At 41.6% G+C, this 14,805-nt stretch overlaps 1 non-coding gene across 1 annotated transcript; it reads left to right on the plus strand.

Annotated features, from left to right (window-relative positions):
- The first annotated feature begins 11,720 nt into the window (after nucleotides 1-11,720).
- Nucleotides 11,721-11,827, plus strand: LOC136221362 (small nucleolar RNA R71). The gene has a single exon (XR_010685129.1). It is a non-coding gene; the product is annotated as a small nucleolar RNA R71 (small nucleolar RNA).
- Nucleotides 11,828-14,805: the final 2,978 nt, after the last annotated feature.

The raw sequence follows: 14,805 nt of genomic DNA on the forward strand, positions 1-14,805 counted from the left end.
GATTAATCTTATTCATCCCTCTTTCTCTTTGATCTTGTGTTGGTTAATTAGAGGCAATCTATTTTGGTTGCATCTCATAAGGGTTGATTTCATCTTAACCTCTCCGTGTCAAACTTTGTGGTTGGAATCTCCGAGAAGAATTGTGGGCGCTTCTTTAACAACGGTAGATTGTTCATCGAAAGGTATTCCTTCTTATCCCTCTTTATATGAAATAACGATTAACGGATCCTATGGTTAAAAGGAAATAGGCTAAAATTTTTATATTTCCGCTGCTATACCTTAGCCCTAATTTCCTTCAGCAAAGTGCGAGCTTTGTAGTGGCAAGCACAAGAACGCAAAGTGCCCAATGGTCATCGAGTCTGTGAACTATATCAAGTAGTTTGGACCGTACAACACTCTTTGGAGGCAAAACCATCCAGGGTTCAGTTGGTCCAACAACCAAGCAGCTTTGGGACCACCAGGATTTGCAGTCCACCACCTCAGCAGAACTAGAACCAGAATCAGGGGCAGAGGCCCAAGAGTGGAATGGAGGAGAAGATAGATGCTATGGTGAAGATCCTTGGGACCATGGAAGGCAGGTTAGCCAATAATGAGGCCTTCTGCAAGGGCCTGGAAACTCAGATAAGCCAGTTGGCAAAAATAAATTCTGAGCGAGCAACCGGGCAGCTGCCACCTAACAATGAACCGAACCCAAGGGAGAGACCACCACCAGCACCCTGAGGGGGGAAGGACAATCTAAAGCTCTACAGACTATAAAATTGAGCACTGTTGGAGGCACCCCAAATATGAGTACAATTTTTGAACAATTCTTTTATTTGTTTTATGTTAATTTCTTATCAAACTATCTGATTAATTAACTTCTTGTTCTTTTCTTAGTTTTATTAGGATTTCATTAGGAATTGTTTCTTTTTAAGTTTTGTTGAAATTTAGTTTTCATTAGTTGGTTATGTAAATTAGAATAGAATTAGAATAGAATAGATTAGATAGAACTAGAATAGAATAGATTAGAATAAGTAAATAAATTAGTACAAAATATATATATATATATAATTTGTACCTTGTCTCGGCGAGACAAAGTGTGTCTCGTCGAGACAAAAGAATGTCTCATTGAGACCCCTGATGTCTCGATGAGACGCTCTTGGGGGACCGCAGCGGCATTTCTGCCAGCTGTAGTGTCTCGCCGAGACACATAGTGTCTCGACGAGACGAGCCGCCCAAAGCTTATCTTAGGCGGCTCATTTAAGCAAAAGTCTCTTGTCATAAAAGCTGACTCCACCGATGGTGACTCATCTGATGATGAAGAAATGGCCATGTTCACAAGAAAGATGAAGAAGCTGTTCCGCAAAAATGACAAGTACAGCAGGAAGCCATTCAAGAGAAATGACAAATACAAAGCTGAGTCAAGCGACAGCAAATACAAGAAGGAAAGCTCAAAGGCTATCACATTCTTTGAATGTCATCAAACTGGCCATATCAAGTCAAGCTGTCCTACTCTGAAAAAGGACAAGAAAAGTGGGAGAAAAGCAATGGTGGCTACTTGGAGTGATATCGATGAATCATCCTCATCAGGAGCTGAAGCCACTGAGTCAGCAAACATCTGCTTCATGGCGGATGAGTCTGCTGACCCCTGTCCTTCTGAGCAAGCTGACTCCTTATGTGCATCTGACAATGAGGATCAACCAACTGAAGTAACAACTTTACCTTTGGTCAGGAATGAAATGATTAACGCCCTGAGTGATCTCTACACACTCGTCAAAAAAGTGTAAAAAGAAAGTATGAGCACTCAGCAGGCGGTGTGATGAGATTGAGGAGGTCAAACTCAGTGACCTTCATCATCTTCTCCAGGACAATACCAAGCAAGATGAAAATATGAAAATCATGCATAGGTATGTCACTGAGGTCCAATCAGACTCTAAGAAGCTGAGGAAGGACATCATATCTATTCAGAACCAGCTAAAGGTTCCGAATAAGAAAAGTATCCATCATTACGCTGAGTACTCAGGTACTAGTCAGCGGAAATGGACTCCCCAACGAAATGTCCAATGCAACTTCTATGGGAAGAAAGGCCACACTACCAAGGTGTGTTGGCATGCTCAGCACAATGGTGCTGACCCGCCAATAAGGCGTCCCCAAAGGAAGGTTGTTGTCTCCTGAATGGACTCTAGCAAGTGTGCTAGATACAAGTAATAAAGTGATAAGGCAAGTATTGTATCCACAAGGATTGAGGACCAAAGTTTATAAGAAATACTTTGTAGAACAGGGTGTTCGTGGTGTGTGTATTCTTTAAATAGAGAGATGTTGTTTAAACAGTAACAAAGTCCATGATTTGGTTGATTAACAGAAGTACTTAATGATGATAAAAGGCAGAACAGGTTAAGCACAGCGGAACAGGTTACTTTCAATCTCTAAACACCCTATTTATTCATGAATGACGTAATGTGAAGTCAAGGTCTCTACTTTAATGCTCACTTAAGTCAACTCTCATGTGTTCTTAAGATTCTAAGATGTACTACAACCTCAAGCGTCCCTAAAGTTGGTTCTTTCTTGCATTACGATCGAAACAACATTTCTATTAAGAAAACTCTTGATACAACCTCCTGACATCTCTGTTTCGGGGTTGAATGCTTGACAAATAGTTCCGTGAAGATGTAATCAGTTTCCTATCATGCATCTAACACTAACATACATGCCTTAAGCAATGAAGTTAAAGATTCATCAAGCACAACATAATATATCACCATTCATTCATAAATAAGATAATAGAAGACTTACATAACCGGCCCTAACTGGCCAAACCCGTTCAAAATTACTACTCACTCATAGTGTAGAGTGAACAGCCTGAGTTAATTCCACAAACCTCTATTGATGGAGTCATCTTCCTTAGAGAGCTATATCTCTCTCCAAGAAGCCAAAATTCTAGTTAAACGATTATCTGAAGTCAAAAAGGTACCCTCTCATTCCCTCCACTACGTCTATATAAGGGAAGAAATACGAGCCGTACCACAAAATATTACAAAAAGATTGTTTTTCTACAGCTAAGATACTAGGAAATGATTAATACTAATTTGACCCTTGAACACTCAAGGGGGTGATCCATCTTGTCATCATGTTGCTTTTCTGCCTTTTCTACGCCTGCTGTCACTGCCACGCCGCTCCTGCCACTTGTCCAGTCGCTATCCGTCATCAGGTACGCAGCGGAGATCCGCTGGATCAAAAGTTGCTCTACTCCTCAAGGTTCGTTGCAAAACAGGCTGTGTGGTAGCCCTTTTGACTTAATCAATACAAATCTGCATAAAACACTTATAAGTTCTTTTATTTAGGAATATTTCGCCTAAAACACTCACAAATTGTTATTAACATGCTGTTTAATTGCAGTCATAGTCATGCCTAACAAATACCCCCAAATAAAATCCTTACTTGTCCTCAAGTAAACAAAAAGATAACAACATCACAAGGGATTGGGTATGAATAATGGAAGAATATTTATAGAACAAAGATGAACAGACGAAACAGATTTAGAAAAATGATTCAAACAGAAAGAATTTACGACAGAAATTTTTTTAAGCAAATCATGATTGCTAATGAGGTTTTTTTCCGCTAGAGTTAAATTTTTTTTATCCCTTTCTTATGAAGTTCCTCAAAGCTTCAAATTGAACCTCAATCATCATTTAAACCACTTGCATTGCTCCAAGCCTCACTAAGTTCAGGAGGATTCACTCACTCTCAAATGGCTTTTGTTGCCATAAGGGAAGGGATCATCACTCCTAAGCTCAGTACAATCATAGTTAGGTTATGACATTGCTTATTGGCCATATCTCGATGGATCAAAAGTTTCCTGAACATAGTCTAAAGGTCTTACACATAGGTTGTAACATTAAGCTAAGGCCAGGGTATGGAAATGAATGGCTATTTGAGTGTAAGAATTATGTCCACATGCCAAGCGATTCAACTTAATTACATTTTAAACATTTAGTGAACTTGTTTCACTCTATTACTCTACACAGTTTGTTTTACAACATTGGCCAAACTAATCTTCAAACATACAAGAGGCAACCAATTCAAACATTTCATTTCAGCCTCAAGATATGTTCTGAGCATACAACAAAACTTCACTCAATCATCATTCCTCAGATGTCATCATTTCAACAAATTTATTTTTATCCACTCGGAATTTCTTAAAATTGTAATTTTCCTTAACTCGCGCAGCTTGTTCTGAGGCATGAGACAAATTCAAGGTATTTTTGGATTTCAGTGAAGCTAATTAGTACGTAGTGTTTAAGAAAGAATAGGCTAAGGCTCAAGTTGGATATCCTAAAAATGTGGGTGCAAAGCACGGGTAGGCTTTTTGTGGAGTGAATTTGGGATCTAAATGCCTTTTTCCTCCTATGTTCTTCCACAATTTTACCATTTTGACTAGGCAACCAAAGCAATACCTACCTAAGGACAATATGCACTAGCCCTCTCATGAAGAAACAATGCATTTTCATGCTAATGTAGGCTCAAGTTCTCACATTTTAGGGCTTTTGCATTGGAGCATGAGATTCTTTAAGTGAAGATTGAGTTAAAACTTAAAAATTTTAAGAACTTCACGATTTGGGAGTTCAAATAAATACACAAAGCTATTACCTCACATCGCAATCACAAAAGCACAAACAGCTAGGAATTAGACAAGAGAACGAGATAATTACAAGAAAACACATAACAGACAATTTGCTTAAAGCGGACGTCGAGATTTATTAGAGGGTAATTTGTTAAACATATCATTCTATAACAACAGCTTGTTTCATCTTTTATCATGTTATGCACAAAATTTTTTGCAGTTTTAAACGCATGCATCCCACCCCCAAAGAAAAAGCAACATTGTCCCCAATGTTACACTAAAAACGGGAGAAAAAGAATCATAACATGGTCGCATTGGAGTGTAACAATAAATGCAAAGACGGGTTATAAGTGTTACCGGATGCTTGGATAGCAACAAGTGTGAAGGTTTAGACAAGAGGGGAGCGAGAGGACTCAACCTCTCGATCCTTAGCAGGAGCAGTACCATCCCCTTTCGAGGAGGTCGCGACATATGTTTCAGGGACAGCAGATTTCGCTCTTACCAGACTTTTGATCGAAGTACCTGAAGGACTTTCCCGACCATGCTCTTCTACACAGAGGTGCTTCAGCATATCCACCTCTCTTTGCAGAATAGCAGTTTTATGCTCAAGGGCATGGATCTGGTCTCGGTTAGCTACATTTTGTGCAAACAGGGCATTGAACTTACAGACAATATCATCATTGGTGAGCTTTGCACATTTCATGTAAAAGGCAAGGTATTTTTCGTGCTAAACTTGCTCGGACTCAGAGGAGACAGAGACAGTAGGTTCACTCTTCCTTTTTCGGCTTTCGACTCTCCTTGCTTCAACAAAGTCTGCCATCCAGACCCACTTACCATTCACCAGTTTCCCAAAACAATGCTCTGTAAACTCCTTAAATCAATCTGGTCAGGGTGGTTCACAACAGTGAGCCGGGTGCGGTCCTCTGGCTTAAAGACTCCAATTTCTGCTGCAATCCGAGTCACAATGCTCCCACAGCAAATGACCGAGGAATTCTTCTTTCTAAAGTTGGCAATGTACTCCCCAAACCAATAGCCTAGATTCATTCTGGGCCCGGTTGTCATACTCCACAGAGTCGTAAGGTCGGCATAGGGAATAGTGGCCTGGTTTTCGCGGGCAAAGATGGTTCTAGAGACCAGTTTATGTAGGTAACGGATGGCATAGTCATCAATATTCGACGCCTTGGAAACACTACCGTCATACCTCAGCTGGTTCGAAATAGATTGCCAGAAATTTTGTGGGTCAAACACATCAGGGGTTTGAGTGAACGCCTCCTTGTAACTTTCTGACTCTAGGTCATCGTCATCCGTGGCACCCAATAAACTGTTGAACATGTTCAATGAAGGCCGCTGGGTGTGAGTCATTAGCCTGAAACTAAACTTTCCTTCCTCGTCCGGGTCTGTGATCTCGGGATGGTGCTTAAACGTAGCCAGGAATTCCAACGTGAGTTCTTTGTAGGCCGGCTCCGTTATTTCAAAGAAACAGCCGAAATGGCCTGCCTCCATGAGTTTCCGCACACGCACGTCAAGTTTGAGCTTCTTCAAGGTCTCCCAGCAAACTGTTCTCACAGGCCCGAATTCAAGTTGCGCAAGTTCCTCGTAGTATGTCTGCACTACTGCATCTTTGAACTGAGACAACTTTTTCACCAATTTTTCGTCAGGGATGAAAGCAACTGTGATTGTTCCCGTCATTTTGCCCTTAGCTTTTTCTTTCTTCGTTGATCCTTCGATTTTTACCTGCTTGCCAGATCCACGAGTTCTCCTCCTGTGCTCAAGTCTAAATAGGGTTTCCCAATGATAAAGAGCACAGAGCATGTGGTGAACCGTGAAATAAAAGTGTGAAAATAATACAAGTCGAACGAGGGGCCGTATTTTTGGTTGGTCTCCTTAAGTAGGGAGAGGAAATGAAACGTCATGTTGCCAACCTGCCTTTATGAGAGCAGTCCAAAGGACGCCACCTGGACAAGTGGTTGGCAAGAGGCGCGTTTCTCCGAAGAGACCTTAGGGCGACGAACGGTCACGCTTCAAAATTTGAATTTATGACTCCCCTATCCGTTGGATTTTATCGAGGAAAGGAGAGCATGTGAAAGAAGTACCTAGTGACCTATGATGAGACATTTTACTTTTTCAGACTTTTAGTTCGCCTCCCAGTTTCCAAGGACAGTCTGTCAATGGAAAGGTAAATCAACTCCCTATTTGAACAAGTAAAAACGTAAAACTCGACCCTTGTGGAAAAAGGTGTAAGTTTTACATCTTTGCTTACGCCGGAGGTTCATATTACGGACCATTGCACGACACTAAATGAATCTAAACTACCTTTAACAAAATTTAACAAAATTTGAAATGCAAACTAATTTAAATGCAAAGTTACTTGTGCTACAATTGGTGTTTGTAGCGAACACCTTGTTTGTGCTTCTACTGGCGTGGGGGGTCTTGGAAGTGAACTGTATCGATTTTCCTTGTGTGATCGTTCTCTAGATAGGGTTTCAATCTTTGCACATTCACCTTAAAAGGTTCCTGACCCTCCTTGCCAATTTCGATTGCACCATGACCAAACACCTTATTCACTCGATAAGGTCCTGTCCATCTTGATTTCAGCTTCCCAAGAAACAACCTGAGTCTTGAATTGTACAAGAGAACACTTTGTCCTTCATGAAACGTCTTCATCTGGATTTTTCTATCGTGCCACATCTTGGTCTTGTGTTTGTAATTCACCGCATTTTCATACGAAAACAGCTTAAACTCTTCCATGTCACAGAGTTGAAGTCTTCGTTGATCTCCCACAGCCTGTTGCTCAAAATTTAAGAAGGTTAATGACCAAAAGGCCATGTGTTCCATTTCAACCGGCAAGTGACAAGACTTGCCGTACAGTAATCTGAACGGGGACATCCCAATGGGTGTTTTATAGGCCGTCCTATATGCCCAAAGAGCATCGTCAAGCTTGTTTGCCCAGTCTCTCCTAGAACTGCCAACAGTTTTTTCTAAAATTCTTTTGATTTCACGATTGGAAATCTCTACCTGTCCACTTGTTTGTGGATGGTAAGGTGTGGCAATTCTGTGAGAGACTCCAAGCTTGCCCATCAGCTTCTCAAATTTGGCATTGCAAAAGTGGGTTCCTTGATCACTAATGATCGCTCGTGGGACACCGAATCTGGCAAACAGCCTTTTCAGGAATTTAACAACCACACGGGCGTCATTGGTGGGACTAGCCATTGCTTCAACCCACTTGCTCACATAATCAACAGCTACTAAGATATATTTATGCCCAAAAGATGTAGAGAAAGGTCCCATAAAATGTATGCCCCATATATCAAAAATTTCACAAACAACTATGTTATTGAGGGGCATGGCATTTCTAGCTGAGATATTGCATGTTCGTTCCCACTCATTGCAAGTGCGAACGAACAGATTGGCATCTTTAAAAAGTGTTGGCCAGAAAAAACCTGATTGAAGTACTTTTGCTGCAGTTCTGTTAGCGTTATGGTGTCCTCCGGCTTCCCGGTCATGACAATGGCTTAGAACAGTCTGTCCCTCCTCTTGAGATATACATCTGCGAATAATTTGGTCTGCGCACAACCTGAAAAGATAGGGTTCCTCCAAAAAATAATATTTAATTTCAGCATAGAACTTCCTCCTTTGATTAGTGGACAGGTTGTGAGGTTTAAGTGAACTGGCTAGATAATTGGCAATGTCAGCAAACCATGGAGCATGTTGTGCAATATAGAGACGTTCGTCTGGAAAACTCTCCAAAATCTCAGGTTGTTCTTGGTTGCTTTGGTGAGGAATTCTTGACAAATGATCAACTGCTACATTTTCTGTTCCCTTCTTATCCTTAATTTCGAGATCGAACTCTTGAAGTAAAAGCAAGCACCGTATCAGCCTTGGTTTTGCATCCTTTTTGGCGAACAGGTAGCGTAGTGCAGCATGGTCTGTGTGAACAATGACTTTTGATAGCACCAAGTAGGGGCGAAATTTGTCGAAGGCATACACAACTGCGAGGAGCTCTTTTTCCGTCGTGGTGTAATTCTGCTGGGTCTCGGTTAATGTTTTGCTTGCATAATAAATAGGCTAAAATTTCTTCTCAAACCTCTCCCCTAGAACAGCTCCCACACATGTATCGCTTGCGTCACACATCATCTCAAAAGGCTGTTCCCAGTCGGGTCCTGCCAGTATAGGCGAGTTGTTCAGCTTGCCTTTCAACAGTTCGAAAGCCTTTAGACAGCTTGCATCAAAAGAAAATTCCGCATCCTTATGAAGTAATGCTGACAAGGGCAGCGCAATCTTTGAAAAGTCTTTGATAAACCGGCGGTAAAACCCTGCGTGCCCCAGAAAACTTCGCACATCTTTTACATTGGTCGGAACAGCCGCCTTTTCTATCACTTCCACCTTAGCTTTGTCCACTTCCATCCCTTTTTCTAAAATTTTATGCTCGAGAACAACTCCACCTGTAACCATGAAGTGGCATTTCTCCCAATTCAAGACCAAATGGGTCTCCTTGCATCGCACAAGCACGGCCTCGAGGTTGTTGAGACAGCTCTCAAAAGAGTTTCCATAAACAGAGAAGTCGTCCATGAATATCTCTACAGTTCGCTCCACCATATCATGAAATATAGACATCATGCATCTTTGAAACATGGCTGGAGCGTTGCACAGTCCGAACGGCATGCGCCTGTAGGCATAGGTCCCGTATGGACATGTGAACGTTGTCTTTTCCTGATCCTCACAGTGAATTGCAATCTGATTGTACCCCGAGTAACCGTCAAGGAAATAATAGAATGCATACCCCGCTAACCGTTCTAACATCTGGTCAATGAAGGGCAAAGGAAAGTGATCCTTCCTTGTGGCTTCGTTGAGCTTCCTGTAATCCACACAAACTCGCCATCCTGTTATTGTTCTCGTGGGAACCAACTCGTCTTTCTCGTTGAGTACTACGGTTGTTCCTCCCTTCTTTGGTACAACGTGAATAGGGCTGGTCCACACACTATCAGATATTGGGTAAATAATGTCGGTATCCAGCAGCTTAATCACCTCCTTTCGCACAACCTCCTTCATGTGGGGGTTCAATCTGCGATGTGGCTGGACAAATGGCTTGTGCTCCTTCTCCATCAAGATTCTGTGGACACAGACTGCCGGACTGATACCTTTGATATCATCAATTTTCCATGCGATTGCATCCTTGTTCCTTCGCAGAACTTCCATGAGTTGAGCTTTCTGATCAGGAGTTAACTTTGAGGATATAATAACTGGACTCCCGCTAGGTGGTTCCAGGAAGGCATACTCAAGGTGTGCAGGTAACGGTTTCAATTCTGGTTTAGATACTAGCACAGTTGGTATCTCCGGTGGTTCTTGATGAGTGGGAATAGTAGGATCGAAAGGAGGTGTAGGTAAGTTGGATTCAATGGAACAGCCTGTTCCTTCACATAAGTTCACCTCTTCTCCCAATAGAGTCTCCAGAGTGTCCTGTTCCTGCAAAGTAGAAAGACTTTGAAACTCATCTAAGAAACAACATGTGTCATCATTATTGTTAGCTCGTCTCATTGCCTCGTTCATTTTGAAAATGACTTCCTCCCCATTAATCCTCAAGAATAGTTGCCCCTCTCCCACGTCTATCAATGCTCTACACATGGCTAAAAACGGTCGACCTAGGATAATAGGAACATGCAGGTCTTCATCTATGTCCATTATGATAAAATCAACAGGCAATATGAATTTTCCTACTTTGACCAACACATCCTCCACCACTCCCCTAGGGTAACATACTGATCGATCGGCCAATTGAATAGACATTATGGTAGGTTGTGGCTCTCCTAATCCTAGTTTAGCATATACAGAATAAGGCATTAGGTTTATGCTAGCTCTTAGGTCACATAGTGCATTTTCAATATTTAGCTTTCCAATTGAACAAGGGATAGAAAAACTCCCTGGATCTTTTAGCTTTTTCGGTAGCTCCTGCTTGTTTTGGAGTATTGAAGAACAATCTCTGTTGAGTTGGATCATTGATATGTTCTCCAGCTTCTTTTTGTTTGACAGGAGATCTTTCAAGAACTTTGCATACGACGGCATCTGTGCCAGTGCTTCTACGAACGGAATGTTGATGTGCAATTTCCTTAAGGTGTCTAACACCTTAGAATTCTGTTCTTCCAGTTTTTTGTTGATCAACCACGTTGGATATGGCACAGGCGGAACATAAGGCGGAGGTGGCTTGTACATCCTTTCGCTTTCCTCCTGATCCTGCTCACTGGTAGCTTTTGTCTTCCTGGTTTCTTCTCGACTAGGAACAGCTTGTTCCTGCTCTCCTTCAGTTCCTTCGGATGTTTCTGCACATTCACCATTTTCATCAGTAGATATAATGGGTTGAGTTTGCTTACCAGATCTCAGGGTGATTGCCATGACATCGCCCTTTGGGTTTGGCTCTGTGTTGCTTGGTATTATTCCCTTCCCTTTTGACGTAGATGCAGCTAATTGAAGGACTTGTGTTTCCAGATTTTTAATTGATGCTTGTGTCTGTTTCATGAACTGCATCATCATCGTCTTCATATCTGGCTCTACATCTTCTTTTGGTGGAACAGGTTGTTTATAATGCTGCTGGGGTTGCCTCTAGTAGTGTCCTCCTTGCTGTTGTTGATATCTCGATTGTTCCTGCTGGTTGGGCTGGCATGTCCATCCGAAATTCGGATGATTTCTTGTGGCAGGGTTATATGTGTTAGAATATGGGTTCGGTGGATTCCTCTGATTATACCCTGCATAATCACATTCTGCCTGTGCACCCTTTCCCTGCTTAACTCCGGGACAGTTGATGCTGAAATGAAGGCCTCCACAAAAATCACAAATGTCATTGAATGGTGGTTCGTTGTGGATCGAGGACACATTTATCTTGCCGAGCTGTCTGGCAAGCTGTTCTACCTGGCTTGTCAATTTTGACACAACATCTTCATTTCCCGCTCTTTTTCCTTCACTTCTGGCGGAGTGCCAGTTATAACTTGTGCTTACTACTCTCTCAATAAGGTCGTACAAGGCTTGTGGTTCCAGATCTTCGGGGTTTCCATTGGCTATGGACTCGATCTGGATCTTATAAATGTTGGTTACCCCATTGTAAAAGTTCTGCATTTGCATCCACATAGGGATGCCATGATTGGGGACTCTCTTTAGTAATTCCTTGTACCTTTCCCATGCCTCGGCTAAGGATTCATCCTCTTCTTGCACGAAATGGGAAACCTCGTTTCTGAGCTTAATGGCTTGCCTTGGTGGGAAATATTTCATTAAGAAAGCGCTGGCCATTTCTTCCCAAGTAGTAATCGTTCCTGGTTGCAAGTTTTTCAACCAATTCTTCGCTTTATCTCTTAGAGAAAAAGGAAACAGCTTTAGTCGGATTATGTCGTCAGCAACGCCTCTGTTTGATCTGAAAGTGTTGCACAGCGTGATAAATTCAAGAATATGCCCATTTGGATCTTCCGACTGGTATCCATTGAACTGTACGACTGCCTGCAACATTTGTATCATAGATGCTTTCACCTCGAACATGTTGTTCCTTTCGTTGGGCAGCACGATGCATGATGAATGTCCTTCTGTGGTTGGTCTCGAATAATCTCTGATTCGCATGACAGGAGGGTTATTATTTTCTCCCTCTTCTTCCTGGTTTGGTTGAACTGGTTGTTCGGGTGGTACCCTTCCAGCCATTCTTCTCTCTCTTTGTTGTTCTCTTTGTCTTGCACGTCAAGCTCCCGCTCTGTTTCATCTACACGTTCTCTCCAATTCGAGATCGATAGGAAAAATAGGAGGTCCAGCTCTGCGCATAAACCGATAAAAATTCCTTCTGGCTGCACTATTTAGCAAACAGATTAAAAACACCTTGTTTCACAGAAAAGTTCGTATAAAATTTGTTGCTTTCAATCCCCGGCAACGGCGCCAAAAACTTGTTGTCTCCTGAATGGACTCTAGCAAGTGTACTAGATACAAGTAATAAAGTGATAAGTCAAGTATCGTATCCACAGGGATTGAGGACCAAAGTTTATAAGAAATACTTTGTAGAACAGGGTGTTCGTGGTGTGTGTATTCTTTAAATTGAGAGATGTTGTTTAAACAGTAACAAAGTCAATGATTTGGTTGATTAACAGAAGTACTTAATGACGGTAAAAGGCAGAACAGGTTAAGCACAGCGGAACAGGTTACTTTCAGTCTCTAAACACCCTATTTATTCATGAATGACGTAAAGTGAAGTCAAGGTCTCTGCTTTAATGCTCACTTAAGTCAACTCTCGTGTGTTCTTAAGATTCTAAGATGTACTACAACCTCAAGCGTCCCTAAAGTTGGTTCTTTCTTGCATTACGATCGAAACAACATTTCTATTAAGAAAACCCTTGATACAACCTCCTGACATCTCTGTTTCGGGGTTGAATGCTTGACAAATAGTTCCGTGAAGATGTAAGCAGTTTCCTATCATGCATCTAACACTAACATACATGCCTTAAGCAATGAAGTTAAAGATTCATCAAGCACAACATAATATATCACCATTCATTCATAAATAAGATAATAGAAGACTTACATAACCGGCCCTAACTGGCCAAACCCGTTCAAAATGACTACTCACTCATAGTGTAGAGTGAACAACCTGAGTTAATTCCACAAACCTCCATTGATGGAGTCATCTTCCTTAGAGAGCTATATCTCTCTCCAAGAAGCCAAAATTCTAGTTAAACGATTATCCGAAGTCAAAAAGGTACCCTCTCCTTCCCTCCACTACGTCTATATAAGGGAAGAAATACGAGCCGTACCACAAAATATTACAAAAAGATTGTCTTTCTACAGCTAAGATACTAGGAAATGATTAATTCTAATTTGACCCTTGAACACTCAATGGGGTGATCCATCTTGTCATCATGTTGCTTTTCTACCTTTCCTACGCCTGCTGTCACTGCCACGCCGCTCCTGCCACTTGTCCAGTCGCTATCCGTCATCAAGTATGCAGCGGAGATCCGCTGGATCAAAAGTTGCTCTACTCCTCAAGGTTCGTTGCAAAACAGGTTGTGTGGTAGCCCTTTTGACTTAATCAATACAAATCTGCATAAAACACTTATAAGTTCTTTTATTTAGGAATATTTCGCCTAAAACACTCACAGATTGTTATTAACATGCTGTTTAATTGCAGTCATATTCATGCCTAACAAAGGTCCATTGTGACTTCTGTGGGAAGACTGGCCACACCACCAATGTGTGCCATCATAAAATGAAATATGATGTATCACCTGCTGTGCCTAACAAACGAGGACCCAAAAAGACTTGGGTACCTAAAGATAACTAGTTATATTGCAGGTCGGTCTGAGGTGTGCAGAGAAGTCAAAGTTGTGGTACATTGACAGCACATGCTCGAGGCATATGACGGGTGATGAAACTCAGTTCATCACACTTGAGCTTAAACGAGGAGGAAGCGTAAGTTTTGGAGACAAAAAAAGGGTAAGATAGTAGGGTCAGGAACCATTAGCGACAATCCTACTATTGAGTCAGTCTCCCTAGTCAGAGGACTTGAATATAACCTACTGAGCGTAGCTCAGCTGTGCGATAGTGGTAGACAGGTTATATTCGATGCCACTGGATGTAAAATACTCGAGGGGAAAACGAATGAATTGATTTTAACCGCCCCTCATGTTGACAATGTCTTTATGCTGAGTTTAGAAAAGAAATTTTCAAAAAATATATGCTTAGTGTCAAAGGAAGAAAATTCCTGGCTATGGCACAGGAGACTTGGTCATGTAAGCATGGACCTCCTAGCCAAATTAGCAAGAAAGCAATTAGTTGAGGGACTCCCCGAACTTAAGTTCGAAAAGGATCAATTATGCAATGCTTGTCAGCAAGGAAAACAAACCAAAAAATCTTTTCACAGTAAAAACATCATCTCAACCAAGCGTCCACTAGAGTTGCTACACTTGGATCTCTTCGGACCAGTCCAGCCGCTGAGCTTGGGTGGTAGGAGATTTTCCTTGGTCATTGTAGATGACTTTTCTCGGTACACTTGGATCATCTTGCTGAGTAGCAAGGATGAAACTTTTGAGACATTTTCAACATTAGTTAGAAAACTTGAAAATGATAAAGACCTAAAATGAAAGACAAAAGAATGAAGTTTGGGACTTGGTGCCAAATCCAAGAAGCCAAAAGACCATTGGAACGAGATGGGTCTTCCCCAACAAGCTTGATCAGTTTAAAAGGAATGA

This window comes from Euphorbia lathyris, chromosome 2 (genome assembly GCF_963576675.1).
Source record: "Euphorbia lathyris chromosome 2, ddEupLath1.1, whole genome shotgun sequence".
Lineage (NCBI taxonomy): Eukaryota > Viridiplantae > Streptophyta > Magnoliopsida > Malpighiales > Euphorbiaceae > Euphorbia > Euphorbia lathyris.